The 19,114-nt window shown below is 43.8% G+C and overlaps 2 protein-coding genes and 1 pseudogene across 2 annotated transcripts in view; 2 read left to right on the top strand and 1 right to left on the bottom strand.

Annotated features, from left to right (window-relative positions):
- LOC115436295 (zinc finger protein 239-like) overlaps positions 1-19,114 on the top strand; it is a 304,587-nt gene that overhangs the window by 2,612 nt on the left and 282,861 nt on the right. The window lies entirely within an intron of this gene.
- The window catches only part of LOC115436253 (zinc finger protein 883-like), a 445,178-nt gene that overhangs the window by 382,266 nt on the left and 43,798 nt on the right, over positions 1-19,114 (bottom strand). The gene's annotated exons all lie outside the window — the stretch shown is intronic.
- LOC115436283 (zinc finger protein 345-like) lies at positions 15,228-17,978 on the top strand (annotated as a pseudogene).

Here is a 19,114-nt window from a genome sequence, read left to right as displayed (position 1 = left end):
TGGTCGCGTCTCGGCGGGACTGCGGTGGGGGTGATAGCAGTGGTGATTTTGGTCGCAGGGGCCGTGGTGTGGAGTTCTCATGCATCACATCTCTAGTAGGCATGCATGGGTGTGTGTAGGTGCATGGAGGTGGCTATGTGTGTGTCTAAGTGTGCATGTGTGTTAGGGGTGTGCCAATACATCGATTAGTAGATTCATCAGGATGCGACACCTGACATTTCAATAACAATTCATAAATGTTCAAAAATGATTATTTTTCATTATTACTAAATGATAGAAACACAACTGCTGCATGTGGCAGGAAAATAAAAGTGGTGCATGCTGCCCGGATGCCTTAAGGAACGGACCAGGGGGGAACACAGTAAAACCAACTGTAACTGTTTGGTTACAGTTACAAAGTGTGAGATTCACACAACAGGTTTAAAAGCTAACGTTTGGAAGCAGGGCTGTCGTGCTCTGATGCGGATGCCGGAGCACAGATACAAACTTCTGAACTGAAAGTATTTTGCTCACAAAGCAGTTCCCGAACTGTACAATGAGACCAAAACCAAAGTAGTGGAATCACTGAGGTAAACATGGAGGATAACTCCAACATGTGATGCATGCTTTGATTGCAGATAGCGAAATCTTTCATTTGTTGTGGGATTTTTGCTGCTCATTGAAGGTTTTGTTTGGATATCATTTATTCTGATTGAATAAGCTAGTGCTTGTGTTGGTTCAGATTGAATTAGGTGTTTTCTACAGTTTTCTACTGAAGAATGTGTGTGTGGAGGGTCTGAGAGTTTGAGTGGGTTCCCTGGGAGCTTTTGAGGGGCCAGAAAAACTAAATAAGCAATTTTTTTTTAAAAATTAGAATAGTTCAGAAATCTGTGAAAACTACTTTTGATTGAAATAAGTCTTATTTATTTTTGAAGACACTTTGTTGTTTGTTTTCCTTAAAAAATGTGGACTTCATTCCATCAGGGTTTTTTTGGCAAGGCAAATTTATTTGTATAGCACAATTCATACATAGGGCAATTAACAGTGCTTTACATAAATGGAAAAGAGACAAGTTAAAAACACACAATTAAAACCTAATCAATAAAACATAGATAATAATCAATTAAAATAAAGTAAAAAGTCAGAGGTCAGATAGAACCCTTTCAGTTGTTCTATGCCCAGTTGAACAGAGTTGTTTTCAGCCTGGACTTAAACATTGTCAGAGTAGAGGTCTGTCTCACTGTTCCAGAGTTTACCTCTTAGAACTGAAACACAGCTTCACTGTGTTTAGTCCTGACTCTGGGCACCAGCAAAAGACCAGTCCCTAAGGTTCTCAGGGTCCGAGATGGTTTATATGAGACCAACATGTCACACATGTACACTACCAGTCAAAAGTTTGGACTCACCTTCTCATTTAAATGGTATGAGAAGGACCGCAGATGGCCAACTAGTGCTCAGCATCACTGGGTACTGCTTCAAGACTTTTGGAGAACATTTCAGGTGACTACCTCATGAAGCTCATCGAGAGAAATGCCGAGAATGTGTAAAGCAGTAATAAAAGCTAAATTTGGCTATTTTGAAGAACCTAAAATATAAAACATGCTTTGCGTTATGTCACACTTATTTTTAACTACATAATTCCATATGTGTTCATTCATAGTTTTGATGCCTTCAGTGAGAATATACAATGTAAGTAGTCATGAAAATAACGAAAAACCAGGTGAGTCCAAGCTTTTGACTGCCAGTGTACTTTGGTGCTAGACCATGGACAGACTTATAGACCAGCAGAGCTGTTTTAAAGTCTATTCTCTGAGCGGCAGGAAGCCAGTGCACAGATCTGAGCACAGGACTAATATGGTTGTACTTACTGGTTCTAGTCAGGACCCGAGCAGCAGCGTTCTGGATGTACTGCAGATGTCTGACAGCTCCTTTAGAGAATCCAGTGAGAAGGCCGTTTTGGACTGTTAATAGAGAAATACATATTTTTGCAAAGTGTTACTTTTGATACAGCAAATGTTTTCTGAATAAGAGCAGCTTTTACTGTTTATGCCACTGCTACCTTTGTCCTGTTGGTTTCCCTGGTGGAAAATATTTTGGATCATTCAGTGGTTTGACACAAATAAAAGATAATGGAGGTAAATTTGTTTGATTACTTGAATTTATAAACACAGACGAATATACCTTGTTTGAAAGTATGAAGTAGACACAGGGAAAAAAAATCTTGAATGGGGAAAAAAGATGTATCAAATGGTGTGTGCAGATATGGGTATGTTTATGCGTGTAAGTGTGTGCGTGTGTAGACATGCATGTGGGTGTTTAGGTGTATGCAGGTGGCTGCATGTGTGTGGGTGCATATGTGGGTGTGTTTATGTGAGTAGGTGTGTGCATGTGTAGGCGTATAGGTGGGTGGGTGTGTGGCGTCTGGGTGTTTGTAAGTGCATGTGTATATGTAGGCCTGTGCAATTAATCGAAATTCAATTACGATTTCGATTATTACACGCAACGATTACAAAAATTATGTAATCGAGAAAAAACGATTATTAATTTTGAGTCGTTTTAATTCACGCGCACGCAAGCTCCCGTGAGCTGCTCTGCCCCGCCCCCCTCTAAGCTACTGCTGCCAGCTAGCCGGCAGGTCCACCCCAAGAGGAAAGTTGTTCCTAGCAGTCTGTTAAAATGGCAGGAGAATCACAGCAGAAGTGCTTGGTAAACAAAAAAGGCAAGTCAAATTCAATTGTATGGAATCACTTTGGGTTTGATGAAGAAGACGAAGAGCAAAAACACATCACGTGCAAAAAGTGTTTCGTAGTTGTGTCCGCACCGACCGCTAACAACAAATCTTTTGAACCATCTAAAGTTGAACCACCGCGACCTTCATCATAATCTTATGAAAAACTAAAACACATAAAAACTCCGTCTACAACTTCGTCCGCAATGCAATCTTCAGTCTCCGAATCTCTTTACGCTGCAACTCCCGTATTAACCTAACCCTAACCCGTATAACCCTAATGTGCGTATTCTAGATGGCTGATGTATACAGAAGGCCTTAACTGAAACCTTACAGCACGCCACTGAGTTTACTATGTTTCATACTACATTGAACATACTTAAATTTATAATTTGCACTTTACGTGAGTTTTTTTTTTAATTGCTACAGTTCTATGGCAAGTCTATAGCAGTTTAATTCCAGTGCACTATTTGTTTACAAAAGGGAACATACTTGAATTTACAGTACACTTATTTACATTCAAAGATTTTTTTGTTTCGTACAAAAGTGAACATACTTTGTTTTAGTGGTTAAAAGCTTTATTTATGTTTAAGGAGTATATTTTACATTGTTTTGCAAGAAAAAAAAAACTTTAAGGTTTAAGGTCCTGGTCCCCTGAGGAGCCTGGCTGGGGCATCGGGGTTGTTGGGGAGGAACCAATTAGAGCTAATTCGTTTAGGCTAAACTGAAAACAAGATGGTGCGTCTGCCAGAACGCAGGTGAAGGTGAAGAGACCAGACTCCAAATGTGTCTTCTAGCAGTTTTTACTTGATTTTCTCTCATACAGATGAAACTGCATATACATGCAACTTAAACAATCAATCATCAGTCAGTCTGAAACAAAAAACAAATAGATAAAGGCATTAAATTCAACCTTTCACAGTAATCAATCATTATAAAGAAACACACATACATTCAACAACCTGAGTGTGTTTCATGGCATACATGTTGCAGGTAAACTGAACCCATAACCCATCCAAGATAAATTATCCAATGGCGCCATCTAGCGGCGTTAATAACAAACGTGGCGATCACAATACACACACGATCCATTACCCCATATCCAACCCCTGCACTGACACATCAACGAATAATACACCCCACAACACAGATAACTTGTTAATATGTAAACGCTCACTAATGAGCTCTAAACTATGCGTCTTGAGGACCGCGACCGGGCCGCGGCCCTAAGCTAACATGCTAACGTGGCTAGAATAATCATACAGAGAAATTACCTACATTAACCGTATGTTAGGAACAGGCCCGGACTGGCTAATCGGGAGGACCGGGACAATTCCCGGTGGGCCGGTATCAGGGCCGGACTGAGACTCATTTTCAGCCCTGGAGTTTCATACCTCACACCGGTCCACTTTAGATCACGACCGATTATTATTAAAATCATGGAATTATAACCTTATATGTTAGGTCTACACACTGTTCTGCAAAGCCTTCTAATTCAGTGTATTTTCTAAAATATTTCCAATTCAGTGCAAGTAAAGGTTGCTTCACAATGTGGATTTATTTCAACAGTGAGTGCACATCGACATCTCCAACATTATTATTCCTCACAACACAACAATAACAGAATCTATATTTTTGTTCTTATAAGTGTTAACATTTTTCAAACCTTTAAAATGTTTGAAATGAAATGAAAGAATATGAAAAAATATTAAATAAAAAAAAAATAATAATAATAAAAAATAAAGCTTGCCGCACTTTCTAATAACTATCATTTTTGTATCCTCTGCAACAAAAGATTTCCATCACAACTACTTGTGGTTTGTTCCATCGTTGCTATTGAAAACTTTTGGTATAGTGATAATAGGGGTTTGATGAGGATGATAAGAAAAAACTGTCTGTATATCCTGTGACTGAGGGTGAGCAGAGGAACCAAAGCTAACAGCAGACTCCTCTTCATCTGTCTCATTTGTGCCTAGTGGTTCAGGGTTGTGCTGCTGAGCTGCTCCTCTGTCATCAGTAGACTCTGCTCTCCCTTTCACACTTCCTCCAGTTTCTCTAGACTCACCTGCACCTGGATCCCAATAAAAAATAATATCTACAGACATTTGGACTTACTTTACTAATTAAGATATTTACATTGGCAAAATATGCAGCTTTATTTAATATTACTTTGTGCTATTGCCTTTCAGTTGTGGGCTTTGTGTATTTACTGTCTCACTTTTAATAATAAAAATTAAAATAGGTCAGGACTATGGTTTGGGTATAGAAAGTGGTTTTAGTGGAACTAATGCTTGTTCACACAGTCTGTTCCAACAGCTCACCTTTTTCTTCCATCCTGACAGGAACAATCCCCTCATCACTACTGGCTCCAGGCTCTGCTTCTGACACTAAAGCACATTTTAAAAATGCTCATAATTCTCAGCACAAATCTTCTATTTTGCAAAGCCTTGGTGTCAGTTTAATTAATGTAGTGCTGAATCCTGGAGCATCTCAGAGCACCTTTCATCTTGAACAGGCCTACACCATACTCTTCATTGTAGCCTATTTATTCTAATAATCTTCCCTCTCTGAGCAGTCCTACCTGCCCACTCTGGACTTGTGGGCTCATGGCTGGTGTCTGCTGCTGAATGTTCTTTCTGACTCTGAGGAGCTACAAGACAAAGTTTCCCAGTTCTGTGGCCTCGCATCATACTATTATTTAAATGACATAACATTATGTTACACGCCACAATGCCACACAATTCACTGACTCGATAATTAACTAGCTTGAAAGGTGGTTTACCCGGTTCATCGTCCTCATTAGTTGTTTCCAACTGGGAGGTCGTTTTTGTGACAAAGTTGCAGATTTTGTCACATTTGGCTGCGTTTGCTTCCAGAGCTTTCCTCTTTTTAATTCTTGCCTTCTCCACACCACCCTTGTTCTTTCTTTTATCCATGTTTCAAACAGCAAACACAGCTGACCATCCACAGCCTACAGAGCACAGATCGTATATGCTCCACATCTACAGTCCAGAGCTACTAACCGTATGCAAGGACATGTTACGTCAGGTCACGGTGTGTCCGCAAAAAAAGAGGAAGAAAACAAACAGTTTGCTAGTAGAGGGGGTGTGGCCCAGGAACAGCGGCTGCAGATTACGTGATCAACTCAGTGCTAGCCCGGACTGGCTAATCGGGAGGACCGGGACAATTCCCGGTGGGCCGGTATAATATTTGGGCAGCGAGGGCTGGAGTTCACTTTAAATATATATTTAGTATTTTATTTATTTATTTTTTGGGGCCGGTGTTCAGTCATAGCACTGAGTTGATCACGTAATCTGCAGCCGCTGTTCCTGGGCCACACCCCCTCTACTAGTAAACTGTTTGTTTTCTTCCTCTTTTTTTGCGGACACACCGTGACCTGACGTAACATGTCCTTGCATACGGTTAGTAGCTCTGGACTGTAGCTGTGGAGCATATACGATCTGTGCTCTGTAGGCTGTGGATGGTCAGCTGTGTTTGCTGTTTGAAACATGGATAATAGAAAGAGCAAGGGTGGTGTGGAGAAGCAAGAATTAAAAAGAGGAAAGCTCTGGAAGCAAATGCAGCCAAATGTGACAAAATCTGCAACTTTGTCACAAAAACGACCTCCCAGTTGGAAACAACTAATGAGGACGATGAACCGGGTAAACCACCTTTCAAGCTAGTTAATTATCGAGTCAGTGAATTGTGTGGCATTGTGGCGTGTAACATAATGTTATGTCATTTAAATAATAGTATGATGCGAGGCCACAGAACTGGGAAACTTTGTCTTGTAGCTCCTCAGAGTCAGAAAGAACATTCAGCAGCAGACACCAGCCATGAGCCCACAAGTCCAGAGTGGGCAGGTAGGACTGCTCAGAGAGGGAAGAGGATTAGAAGAAATAGGCTACAATGAAGAGTATGGTGTAGGCCTGTTCAATATGAAAGGTGCTCTGAGATGCTCCAGGATTCAGCACTACATTAATTAAACTGACACCAAGGCTTTGCAAAATAGAAGATTTGTGCTGAGAATTATGAGCATTTTTAAAATGTGCTTTAGTGTCAGAAGCAGAGCCAGGAGCCAGTAGTGATGAGGGGATTGTTCCTGTCAGGATGGAAGAAAAAGGTGAGCTGTTGGAACAGACTGTGTGAACAAGCATTAGTTCCACTAAAACCACTTTCTATACCCAAACCATAGTCCTGACCTATTTTAATTTTTATTATTAAAAGTGAGACAGTAAATACACAAAGCCCACAACTGAAAGGCAATAGCACAAAGTAATATTAAATAAAGCTGCATATTTTGCCAATGTAAATATCTTAATTAGTAAAGTAAGTCCAAATGTCTGTAGATATTATTTTTTATTGGGATCCAGGTGCAGGTGAGTCTAGAGAAACTGGAGGAAGTGTGAAAGGGAGAGCAGAGTCTGCTGATGACAGAGGAGCAGCTCAGCAGCACAACCCTGAACCACTAGGCACAAATGAGACAGATGAAGAGGAGTCTGCTGTTAGCTTTGGTTCCTCTGCTCACCCTCAGTCACAGGATATACAGACAGTTTTTTCTTATCATCCTCATCAAACCCCTATTATCACTATACCAAAAGTTTTCAATAGCAACGATGGAACAAACCACAAGTAGTTGTGATGGAAATCTTTTGCTGCAGAGGATACAAAAATGATAGTTATTAGAAAGTGCAGCAAGCTTTATTTTTTTTTATTATTATTTTTTTTATTTAATATTTTTTCATATTCTTTCATTTCATTTCAAACATTTTAAAGGTTTGAAAAATGTTAACACTTATAAGAACAAAAATATAGATTCTGTTATTGTTGTGTTGTGAGGAATAATAATGTTGGAGATGTCGATGTGCACTCACTGTTGAAATAAATCCACATTGTGAAGCAACCTTTACTTGCACTGAATTGGAAATGTTTTAGAAAATACACTGAATTACAAGGCTTTGCAGAACAGTGTGTAGACCTAACATATAAGGTTATAATTCCATGATTTTAATAATAATCGGTCGTGATCTAAAGTGGACCGGTGTGAGGTATGAAACTCCAGGGCTGAAAATGAGTCTCAGTCCGGCCCTGGTTAGGAACACAGAACAATATGTACTTACTTTTTGTTCATTAACTAGGAACCTATAATGTTGGCGAAGACGAACATGGAAAGAGAGCTTGTACTTTACGTTCTCTATCGCATGAGAATATCTCTCCACTACATATAGAATATATGTTATGGGATTTACTGACATCCCCGCAGCTGACGTGAAAACTTCTTTAAGACACACCACGCCTACCGTGGCTTCCCCTGCGCCCTATAAATAGACCCAGCTGCGCAGGGAACAGCTGATTCTCTGATTTTCACTGCAGATCAGACAACGTGAGAGCGTGAAAGACAAAGAGGGAGACGAAGGGTGACTTTTTGTGCGATCCACATACCTTCGGGTAGAGAGCTGGTCTGTGTTAGACTCCTCTCAGGGTGAAAAGTTGCCTTTTTTGCTCCCTTCTATTTTCTTTGGAGAAGTTGAGCTGAGGGTACTGAGCGTACAGCTGGTCTGAGGAAGCGACAAAGTCGCGGGTGCAGCCAGCGTCCTCTCTCATATCTCCTCCTTTTTTCTTTTTAGCGTGGGGAAGTTGTCCATTAGGAGGATTGTGCCGTATAGGTGCAGCTGGCCGGAGATGCGACAAGTCGCGGGCACGGCCAGCATTTTCCTCCGGGACGGCTTTCTTGCCATTTAAAAAAAAAAAAAAAAAGACGCTTCCTTGTATATTGTGTGTTGTGTCGGCAGTGGCACAGCAGCGTCCCAAAGAAAAAGCTTCTCTCCCTATCCCCATTCCATGAGTCGATTTTTAGAAAAAAAAAGGCAGACTCACAGGGAAACAAAGTTAAAGCTAACAAACTTAGCAAACAAAACGCCATAAACTTTTCCGGGTCTAGTGACGGTGACGTCACGCAATGACGAGCCGGGAGAGTCCATTGTGCATGGGCTGTGGGGGGAGGATCCCCATAGATGATCCCCATGACTTATGTGTGTATTGCTTGGGAGAGGAACATGCATTGGCAGCAAGGGAGGATCCTGCTGCATGTATGAGTTGCTTTTGCATGTCAGCAAGGCAAAGGGAGGCACGTTGCCGGTTGTTTCAGAGACAAGGCACAATACGGGAGACCCCTACTGTAGGCCTACGGGCTGCCAAGCGGTTCAAGCCTATGGCTGTAGAAACTGGACAGGCTGGCATGGGCTCCAGTACCGGCCCCCTGACTGTGTATACAGTGGGGGGGGTGCGGTCTGTGTCCAGGTCTGGCCCAGCAGAGGTGGTACATTCTCCCCCAGGGCCCTCAGATGAGGAACGCCCCACATCCCCATTTATAGATGTGGAGGGGGATGATGAGGATGTTAACCTGTCTCCTTCGGAAGAGGAAGATAGGGTCGCTGCGGACCAGCAAGAGGAGGGGGAGCTCGATGAGAAGCGGTCTCCCCTCCTTCAAGGTCTTATTAGTAGAGCAGCAGCGGCTCTGGGTGTGGAACTGCCACCTATACAAGGGCTGGGCCGTCACGTTTTGATGATGATAAAGGGGGCTCTCAACCTTCAACACGCTTCTTGGTGCCCCTCCTCTCAGACTTTGAGGAGGTGGTCAGGAAGCAATTTGGGACCCCACAGGCAATGGGTCACTGGTCCGGGCTCTGTAGGGCCATGACTGCAGTTCACACTCCAGAGAGGATCGGCTGTGGGCTGCTACCCTCTGTGGATGCACCATTGGCGGCTCTGGTAGCTCCCTCACAGTCGGTTCTGGGGAAAGGGAAGAGCCAGAGCAAGAACTGCAAGGTGATGGACGGTTTGCTGGAGAAGATGCATGGGGCTATGGCAGTCCAGACAAAACTGGCCAACACGGCGGCCATATTGTCCCTGTATCAGCGGCACTTAGCCCAGCAGCTTTCAGAGGAGTCTGGGAGGCAGCTCATAGAGGAACTGCAACAGGTCTCCTCACTTCTCCCCAAGCTTATGAGAGAGCAAGGGGAGGCTGCTGGCAAGGCCTTGTCAGGTTTCTGGCAAGCACGCCGCCATCTGTGGTTGTCGCAGTCCCAGTTGCATCCTGATGACAGGGCATGTCTACTCAGGCTGCCTGTAGAGCCGACAGCTATGTTTGGGCCACAGGCGACGGTGATGATCCACCAAGCGCAGGAGGCTCATCGTGCGGCTCGAGAGATGTCAAATGCCCTGAGGCAGACCACGGGCTGGCAAGAGGTGCGTCAGCCACAGCAGGTGCACCAACAACAGCATCAAGCTAGTCAGGCCCAGTCAGATCTGAGGGTCCAGCTGGAGGCAGGGCGGTGCAGCAGGAAAGGACGAAGAGGGCATGGGGGCAAAGCTCCCCAGGGCCCCAAGTCTCGGTCCTGATGCCATTTTTCCCCCTTTCCGCCCAAACCCTCAGGGGTCTCAGGTAGCATGGGAGTCCCTGGGGGTGGACCCCTGGGTTGTTTCAACAATGACTCAGGGGTATCGTCTTCAGTTTTTGAGCGCCCCCCCTGTGACTTCAGTACCTGCTTTTACCATCGTGGCAGATGACCGACACAGGGAGATCTTGTGCTCAGAGGTGTCCAGTCTCCTGGCCAAGAGGGCCATCAGAGGAGTGGGGCACGAAGACAGGCGGACAGGGTTCTATTCGCGTATTTTCTGATCCCAAAACACGATGGGACACTCCGGCCCATTTTGGACCTCAGGGGCCTGAACAAGTTTCTACGGCCCCTGAAGTGCAAGATGTTGTCCATACCGCGGGTGAAGCAAGCAGTCCTTGTGGGACACTGGTTCGCAACAGTCGACCTCAAGGACGCATATTTCAAAATTCCAATATGGGAGAGCCACAGAAGATTCCTCAGGTTTGCCTTCAACGGCAAAATCTTCGAATTCTGTGTCCTCCCCTTTGGGATATCGCTGGCTCCCCGCTCGTTTACCAGATGCATGGATGCGACCCTAGGCCCTCTGCGGCAGCAGGGTCTCAGACTAATGAATTACCTGGACGATTGGCTTATATGTGCTCAGACAGAGGAGCAGTGTCGTTGCTGTGTCCAGATGTTGTTGATGCACATCCAGTATCCCGGTCTGCGCATCGACAAAGAGTGCAATCTGCAGCCATCTCAGGCCACCCAGTTCCTCGGTATGTGGCTAGATACCAGGACTGGGTTGGTGACATTGACTCCGGCCAGACAGGATTCCCTCAGGGAATGTCTGGAGCAGTTTCCGCTGGGGGCCAGGGTCACATGGAAGCTGTGTCTTCGCCTGTTAGGTCTCCTGACCGCTGCTGTCGGGTGGTGCCACAGGCTCTCCTGCACATGCGGCCAGCACCTCTGTGCTAGCCGCATGTGCAGGAGAGCCGCATGTACAGGCAGGGAGGCACAGGCTCTCTGCGCCTGAGCAGGTTGGCACAAAGACTGTGGACATGGGCATACAAGCAGTTCCTGTCACTCAGGGCAATGCATGTGCCTGGTGTGGTGAATGTGGTGGCGGACCTCCTTTCCAGGAGGGGACCGCATCCAAGGAACTGGAGGCTCCATCCAGCAGTGGTGGAGGAGATCTGGCACCGCTTTGGAAGAGCGGTGGCTGACCTGTTTGCCTCGAAGGGGAATGCTCACTGCCCACTGTATTACTCCATCGAGAGAGATTTGCCTCCCCTGGGCTGCAATGCCATGGCGCACCAGTGGCCTCAGGGGCTGCTCTATGTTTTTCCCCCGTTCAGCCTCCTGCCAAACCTGCTAGGAGAGTTGCTGCCGCTTCCTTCCAGAGGATGCAGGGGTTATCCTCCATCCGAACCCAGCATTCTTACCTAAGGTGCTCACTGATTTTCACATAAGTCAATCAGTGGAACTGCAAGCCCTTAGGCCTTCTCAGGGGGCAGGCAGGGGTCCACAATGGTCAGCGCTGTGCCCGGTTAGGGCCCTCAAGATTTATATTCAATGGACAGCTGCATTCAGGAAAACTGATCAGCTGTTCGTCTGTTTCCAGCCTCAGCGTCGGGGAGAGCCGGTGTCTAAGGCTAGGCTTTCTCACTGGGTGGTGGAGGCTGTCCACTGAGCGTACAGTGAGACAGGTGAGCCGGCGCCAGAGGGAGTGAAAGCGCACTCTACACGAGGCGTATCCACCTCCTGGGCCTTGTGGCAGGGAGCTGCCCTCTCAGACGTGTGCGCAGCAGCCACATGGGCTACGCCAAATGCTTTTGCCAGATTTTATAGTTTGAATGTGGCCACCAGTACCTCCTTTGGGGAGCGTGTGCTGGGGGCCATGTCAACCTAAACATTGATTCACTGTGCCCCTGGCCAGTCGACCTCGGGCCTGGCCAGGGTGATGTCAAGATCCGAGTCAGTGGCCTTGCAGAGTGCGAGCCATCTGAGTGGCCTCTTCCTTGTACCCAGCCCCTGCGTCTGGCAGGGTTGGGTATGCAAGGATCACGTACAGCTGGTGGTGGCACATAGCGTCTTGCGGTGTCGCCACCTTATAGGCGTACGTTCTGTATATAGTTCTGTGGTGATTTTGTACACACTGTAAATTATGTGCACTCGGGGTGGTGATGTCTCATTCGATACTACCTCATGGGGTCGCTATTGGAGCGGTGTCTGCTCTGTCTCCTTGGGACCCTCACGGTGTGTGTCAGAAAGTCTATTTAATTTCCGGGACTTTTATTTTGAAGTTGACGTGCACTTTGCCGTAGCGCTGTCTTTTCCGCTGTCGGCAGATGTGCATGAGTAATGGAGAAGTGGTCTGTGTGCGTGCATGACACAGTGTGAGTACTTACACCCTAATTTGTTTATATCTATCTGTAATGGCACTGCTCAGTGGTTTGTGTATGTTCCCAATGTTTCCGATGCGGGTTAGCAGTACTCGAGTATATTAATATTACATAGAATCTGTTAGCTGATTTTACGAAGCTGTTAAATGGGCATTAGCAAGTGTTAGCTTAGCTTGTTTATTTTCTGTGCACTTACTTGTGATAAGCCTTGAGTTACACTCGCTACCCAACTCCAGACCATTTTTGTGTATTGTTTACGTTTACTATTTGACTCCTGTTCATCATGCTAATTGTAATTTGGCACGGGAGCTCCGTGTGTTCAATTCACACGTGTTGCGTTCGTACCGCGCATGTTGCGCTGTTTGCCCACAAGAGGGCGCCAGAGACCACTGAATAATTTTGTATAGCTTGTGTGCATCTCTATTGTACTTTCTTTGTATTTCAATGTGTGAGATGTTGACTGAAGCACATGTACTTTGATTTCTTTATTAATATATTGTTTAATCTTCTTTTTGTATTTTTATAGAACCACACACACACACACCCCATGCATGTAAATATATCAACCTTTGGGAATAAATGACTCCTGAACCAACTCTCTGACCGGAGTTTCTCTTCAGTGACATCCTATCTGATCTGAACTAGCAATCCAGAGTTCCATACTCTTTCACAGTGTGTCTTACAGAGCCCATAACATATATTCTATATGTAGTGGAGAGATATTCTCATGCGATAGAGAACGTTGGGTTACGGTGTAACCCTGGTTCTCTGAGAATAGAGAATATCTCTCCACATCGAGGCCGCTCGGGACCCGTTCAAATCAGAGTGAATCAGCTGTTCCCTGCGCAGCTGGGTCTATTTATAGGGCGCAGGGGAAGCCACGGTAGGCGTGGTGTGTCTTAAAGAAGTTTTCACGTCAGCTGCGGGGATGTCAGTAAATCCCATAACATATATTCTATATGTAGTGGAGAGATATTCTCTATTCTCAGAGAACCAGGGTTACACCGTAACCCAACGATACGACATGTGCTTCACAGCAGTCTGAACAGGAAATAACGAAACAACATGAGATCACGCACGTAATCTCGCGTGACTTCTAGTGAAGGGTTGAGCCTTTGTTACAGGGGTGTTTACTGGCCCATGGTGGGTGGCTGTCTGGGGCAGCCTGGTCTGTCGGTGTGCTGGGTGGGACACTTTTGTCTATATAACCCCTCTCTCTATGTATATGTACACAAGCAAGGGATGGATGAACATGTGAATGTAAAGTTTGAGATTGTTACTAAAACACAAGCTGCAATTAAAAATAAAGTTGTCCTCCAAAAGGGGGGGGGGGGGGGGTTGGTGGGTTTAAAAAAAAAAAAAAACAAAGAAACATTGGTGCCTGCAGCCAGGGCCACCGTTAAGGGGGGGGGGGGGGGGACATGACTAATTCATAGGACCCAGCATTCCTGCAGAGCCCATACAGCAGTTGAATGGCCTGAAGATTTACAGGAATAGTAAAGGGTCTTCAGTTTGCATTGCTCCAACAATCATGGACTGCTATCCTCCCACCCCCCAGAACCACAAACCACTACCCCACCCCCAACAATCACAGGCTGCAATCCCCCCCACATTTACAACCTGTGGTTCCCCACAGGTCACATACGAGTAATAATAATAATACAGTACAATAGGGCCTTTGCTGCCAATTCTCAGCACCTGGACTCTAATAATGTATTTAATTCATCTGATTTAGTTCCAGTGAACAAAGTGAACCATTATTTTCAATGTTTTGTGATTTTGTAACTATTAAAGAATGTGCCAACACTGGAGAGAACCTGACATTTTCAACATCTTTCAATATTTCGGTTATTATTTGTTATTTTCTAGTCTCATACACATCTCTTAAGGAAAACCCATCAAATATTGGTTTGTCTTGAAAATGTCTCATCAGTTGCCTAACTAGTTGATTTTATCTATCTGCTTAAAGGTGGGGTGCAAGATGTTTTCCTGGAGCATTGTTTACTGTATTGCTTAAAATCCCCTTCACACCCCGATTACAACCAATTAATTAAATGCTCTAACACAAAAATGTAAAAAAAAAAAAAAAATGTAGTCACCTGTGGAAGAGACAGGACTGAAAAAACACTGTTCCAGTCATTTTAAGCACCCAATAAAAATGATTGAACGGTGATCTGTCTATTAAACTCAACTGCCAATTGTCCCTCCCCCCTCTGCGCGTACCCCTCTTCGTGCATGAATTGTGCGTTCTCAGAGGCTTGGATCACGTGTACAGGAAACAAAGCCAGAGCCAGAGCTTTGCTATATTAGGATGGAGCGTTCACCGGGAAACTGTTTTGTCACTAACATAAATTACTAGGAAATGTAATGTTAGCCAGATAGGTTTGAACTGGGTCTGGTCTGTAAGAGTGGGGGTGTTGGAGGAGACTGAATGAGGTATGCATGAATCGGGGCCAGAGTTGGGGCTGGGGGAATTTTTGTTGTGCAGCACTTGTGAACCCTTGGAAACAAGCATTGCACATACCAGTACTCAGGAGGCATGACTTCGGGGACATGTCTAAAAAAGGGGTTTGGACTTTTGAATTGAGTATTTTCAAAATGTAGCTTGCTTGAACCGTTTTTCTAAGATCTCCTACCCCACCTTTAATCTGGTTCCAAATAGATGTGTTTGTTCTGTTCTCTTCTGTTCCATTGCATTTCATTGACCACCTCTTCTGTTTGTGTGTTTTCATGTAGAAAGAAGCCAAAGGTGGATTTGAACTGAAACCTAAAAGTTATATCTGGAGGAACACCAAGATCACCTGATTCCAGCAAACATGGATGGAAGACCCACCTGTGACCAGTGTGGAAAAACTTTGACCACAATTAGTGGGCTGAAGGAACACCTACGCATCCACACCGGAGAAAACCATATAACTGTGAACAGTGTGGGAAGACATTCACTTTTGCAAGTACGTTAAGAAGGCACCGACGCATCCACACTGGAGAAAGGCCATATGACTGTGAACAGTGTGGGAAGACGTTCACGAGAATGAGTGGACTGAAGGAGCACCTACACATCCACACTGGAGAAAGACCATATGACTGTGACCAGTGTGGGAAGATGTTCACTTTTGTAAGTTTGTTAAAAAGGCATCAACGCATTCACACTGGAGAAAGACCATATGACTGTGACCAGTGTGGGAAGACTTTTATCACAGCAAGTGACTTAAAAAATCACCAACGCATCCACACTGGAGAAAGACCGTATGACTGTGACCAGTGTGGGAAGACTTTCACCAGTATAAGTGGGCTTAAAATCCACCAACACATCCACACTGGAGAAAAACCATATGAGTGTGACCAGTGTGGAAAGACTTTCACTTTGGTTAGTAAGTTAAAAAGGCATCAGCGCATCCACACTGGAGAAAGACCATATGTGTGTGACCAGTGTGGGAAGAATTTTGCCAGTATGAGTGAACTTAAAATCCACCAACGCATCCACACTGGAGAAAGACCATATGAGTGTGACTGGTGTGAGAAGACTTTCACCAGTATGAGTAGACTTAAATACCACCAACGCATCCACACTGGAGAAAGACCATATGATTGTGACCAGTGTGGGAAGGCTTTCACCAGTATGAGTGGGCTTAAATATCACCAACGCATCCACACTGGAGAAAGACCATACGACTGTGACCGGTGTGGGAAGGCTTTCACCTGTATGAGTGGGCTTAAATACCACCAACGCATCCACACTGGAGAAAGACCCTATCACTGTGACCGGTGTGGGAAGGATTTCACCAGTATGAGTGGACTTAAAATCCACCAACGCACCCACACTGGAGAAAGACCATATAACTGTGACCAGTGTGGAAAGACTTTCAGATCCTTGTCTGCTTTACTTCCTCACCGCCGTGTTCACCACAAGAAGGTGATGTACCCCTGTGATAGGTGCACAAAGATATTCTGGTCATCTTCCTCTTACAAGCGTCACCAACAGACCCATATTGGAGAGAATCCCAACAGTTCTGATTCTGTGACAGATCTCTTATCACAGGTTCACAATGTACCAAACATGAATGTGTCAAACATTTCCACAAAAGACAAAATCTGAACAGTTGTACAAAAAGTAAGACTCTAGACAATCAGTGTCATAACACACCAAAACAGTTGGCGTGTTATCAATGTCCAAAATGATCCTTGTCATCCTCTGCCCTCTCCCATCATCAGCATAGATGTGAATCATCGTCTGGACCAAACAGTACCTCAGCATCAGATGAGAAGAAGAAACACAGTGTGTCTGAACCAGTAGCACTGACTTCTTCTGACAAGAACATCAGACTTAAAAACCTCCAGATCAGGCTTCACAGGATCCAGATGTGAAGACAAACATCAGACTGAAAGCTGTGTTTTGTTGTCTTCAGAGTACAGACGTGTGTTCTAATGCACCACTCTGTAGCAGGAAGCAGGAGGTGACATCACTGGTAAGGCGGGGGAAGGGAAGGGTAGAAATCAGACCCACCTGAGAGCTGTGTGGTGGAGGGAAACTCAAACAAAGGGGAGACTGAAAGGAGGTCTGATCAACAGGAGAAGTAACAACGAAAAGGAAAGGAGGAAAAGACTAAATGTGACTTTAAGTGAGGAATCTGAAAGTGGACTGGTGTGGACCCATGACAGTCTCTCTCTCTCTCTTTCTCTCTCTCTCTCTCTCTGTCTCTCTCTTTCTTTTCAAACTCTAGTCTCATTGTTAGCTGGTGCTGTGTGTTTGGGTGAATTCAGGGGCGCTCTGTTGGTATGGAAGTTTGATTTAGTACTTGAACTACTTTCTATTAACTTTGTGTTCATGAGGCGACTTTATTTGTAGACTGCATACTGTGGTTTGATTATTATGTACTTGATTGTGGTTAGTATTTTGTAACATGAATTTAAAGTAACTTGTTGTGAAGCTATTTACAGAATAACTTAACCTTTTTAATATCATCTTAAAGCATAAAAGATTACTAGTTAAGTTTAACATAAAACTGTAAGATGAACTAAACCAAAATTCATTAGTTTAAATATCTTAATAAAATGCACCTAACTTTACTCACTTTATATGAGCTTTCCAAAGCATCAGTTTGTGGTTCAAATCTTAACATCTTACTCAGCGTTAAAATCTAAATGAACTCTTTCATCATTAGTTGTAATTTAAACACTTAAAATAAGTTATTTCTAAAAACTACTGTTTATGTAAGTGCTCTCAGCTTGCTGTGTTCATTTAATTATATTTAATGTTGATGGAATCTGTATATTTTATTGTGTAACTTAACTGCTGACTTGCTCAATTAAGGTTGTATCTGCTTTAGCTTATTTTATGTTGTGTGGTATTTACACAGGTGTTTGTTTGTTTCCTATTTAAAGGTTTTTTACCTAATCTGATCATCTAATCAGCTAAATCATCTGATTTAATTCATAATTGTCTGATCTCCTGATCCCTGTTCTAAAATAAATGGAGAAATAAATGGACAACAGGTGAAACTTCAGCAGTGAGTCTGTCCCTTCCAAGTGTGGGGAAATCACACAGAAAAGACAGATACACTTGTCTCTCTGTCTCTCTCTTTCTCTCTCTCTCTCTCTCTCTCACACACTCTCTCTCTCTCTTTCTCTCTCCCTCTCTCTCTCTCTCTTGCTCTCCTTCGCTCTCTCTCTCGGGTTGAAGAGGGTCACAATTGATGCTTCAGATCCTGGTGGAGGTGTCAGCTTCAGCCAACTTCAACACACCACTGCCAACTAGTGTCCAGGTCTAGAATTCCATCTTCTGTTTCAGTGGATGAATTGAAGTCAGACTGAGGAGGGAACTTCACTGCCATGCATTAGACGTTTGTACTGAAATAATCTGATTCCAACTGTTTACAGATGTTCTCTACAGTCTTTATTTCAGTACTGATTCTAATCAGAACCCTATGGGGTAAGGAAGCTGTCCAAATATTCATGGACATAAGACAGATATGTGTGCATATTAGTCTATAGTTGTGCAAAAAATAAATATTTGTGAACTTTTGAATGAGTTCAATCGTACATAGAATGTAGTGTGTGTAATTTATCAGAATACAAATGAATAAGTTTTTTGTTTTTTTTTTTGTTTTTTAATTCAAGGTTTTATTTAACTTTTCAAAGGCTTTGTACATGGCAAACTTAATATGTTTCTCCATGCAAGAACAGGTAGTATGTAATTAACAATTAACTCTGGTGACAGACTCCACATACTCTAGCTCATAAACATAAAAGATCAAAAATAAAATAAATAAATAAATAATACTTCAAATGAATAAGTTTTGACATCAAGAATTACAAACAGTGCCTGTCAAACAACCTCCTGTTTGATGGAAAATCATTGAAATGAACAATAAAATGTCTAAATCCACAGCATCGCCATGACAACACCATTTGCGGAACTTTTTACTAAGTTTTGAACAGTAACGTCTGCACATGACTCTGACTAAATCTGAGTTTGTTAAAATACAATGACAGTAAATTACAAAAAGAAGCTTTACAAAAGAGCTTAAAATCCAAAATGGTGCACATTTAGTTGAGGTCATGTGACTGGTTTAGTTTTTTGTCTGGGGTGATAGATGTGAACCAGATTTCACACATGTAGGTGA

Source organism: Sphaeramia orbicularis, chromosome 16 (assembly GCF_902148855.1).
Source record: "Sphaeramia orbicularis chromosome 16, fSphaOr1.1, whole genome shotgun sequence".
Lineage (NCBI taxonomy): Eukaryota > Metazoa > Chordata > Actinopteri > Kurtiformes > Apogonidae > Sphaeramia > Sphaeramia orbicularis.
The sequence above is the reverse complement of the archived record's forward strand: the minus strand, read 5'-3'. Positions and strand labels throughout refer to the sequence as shown.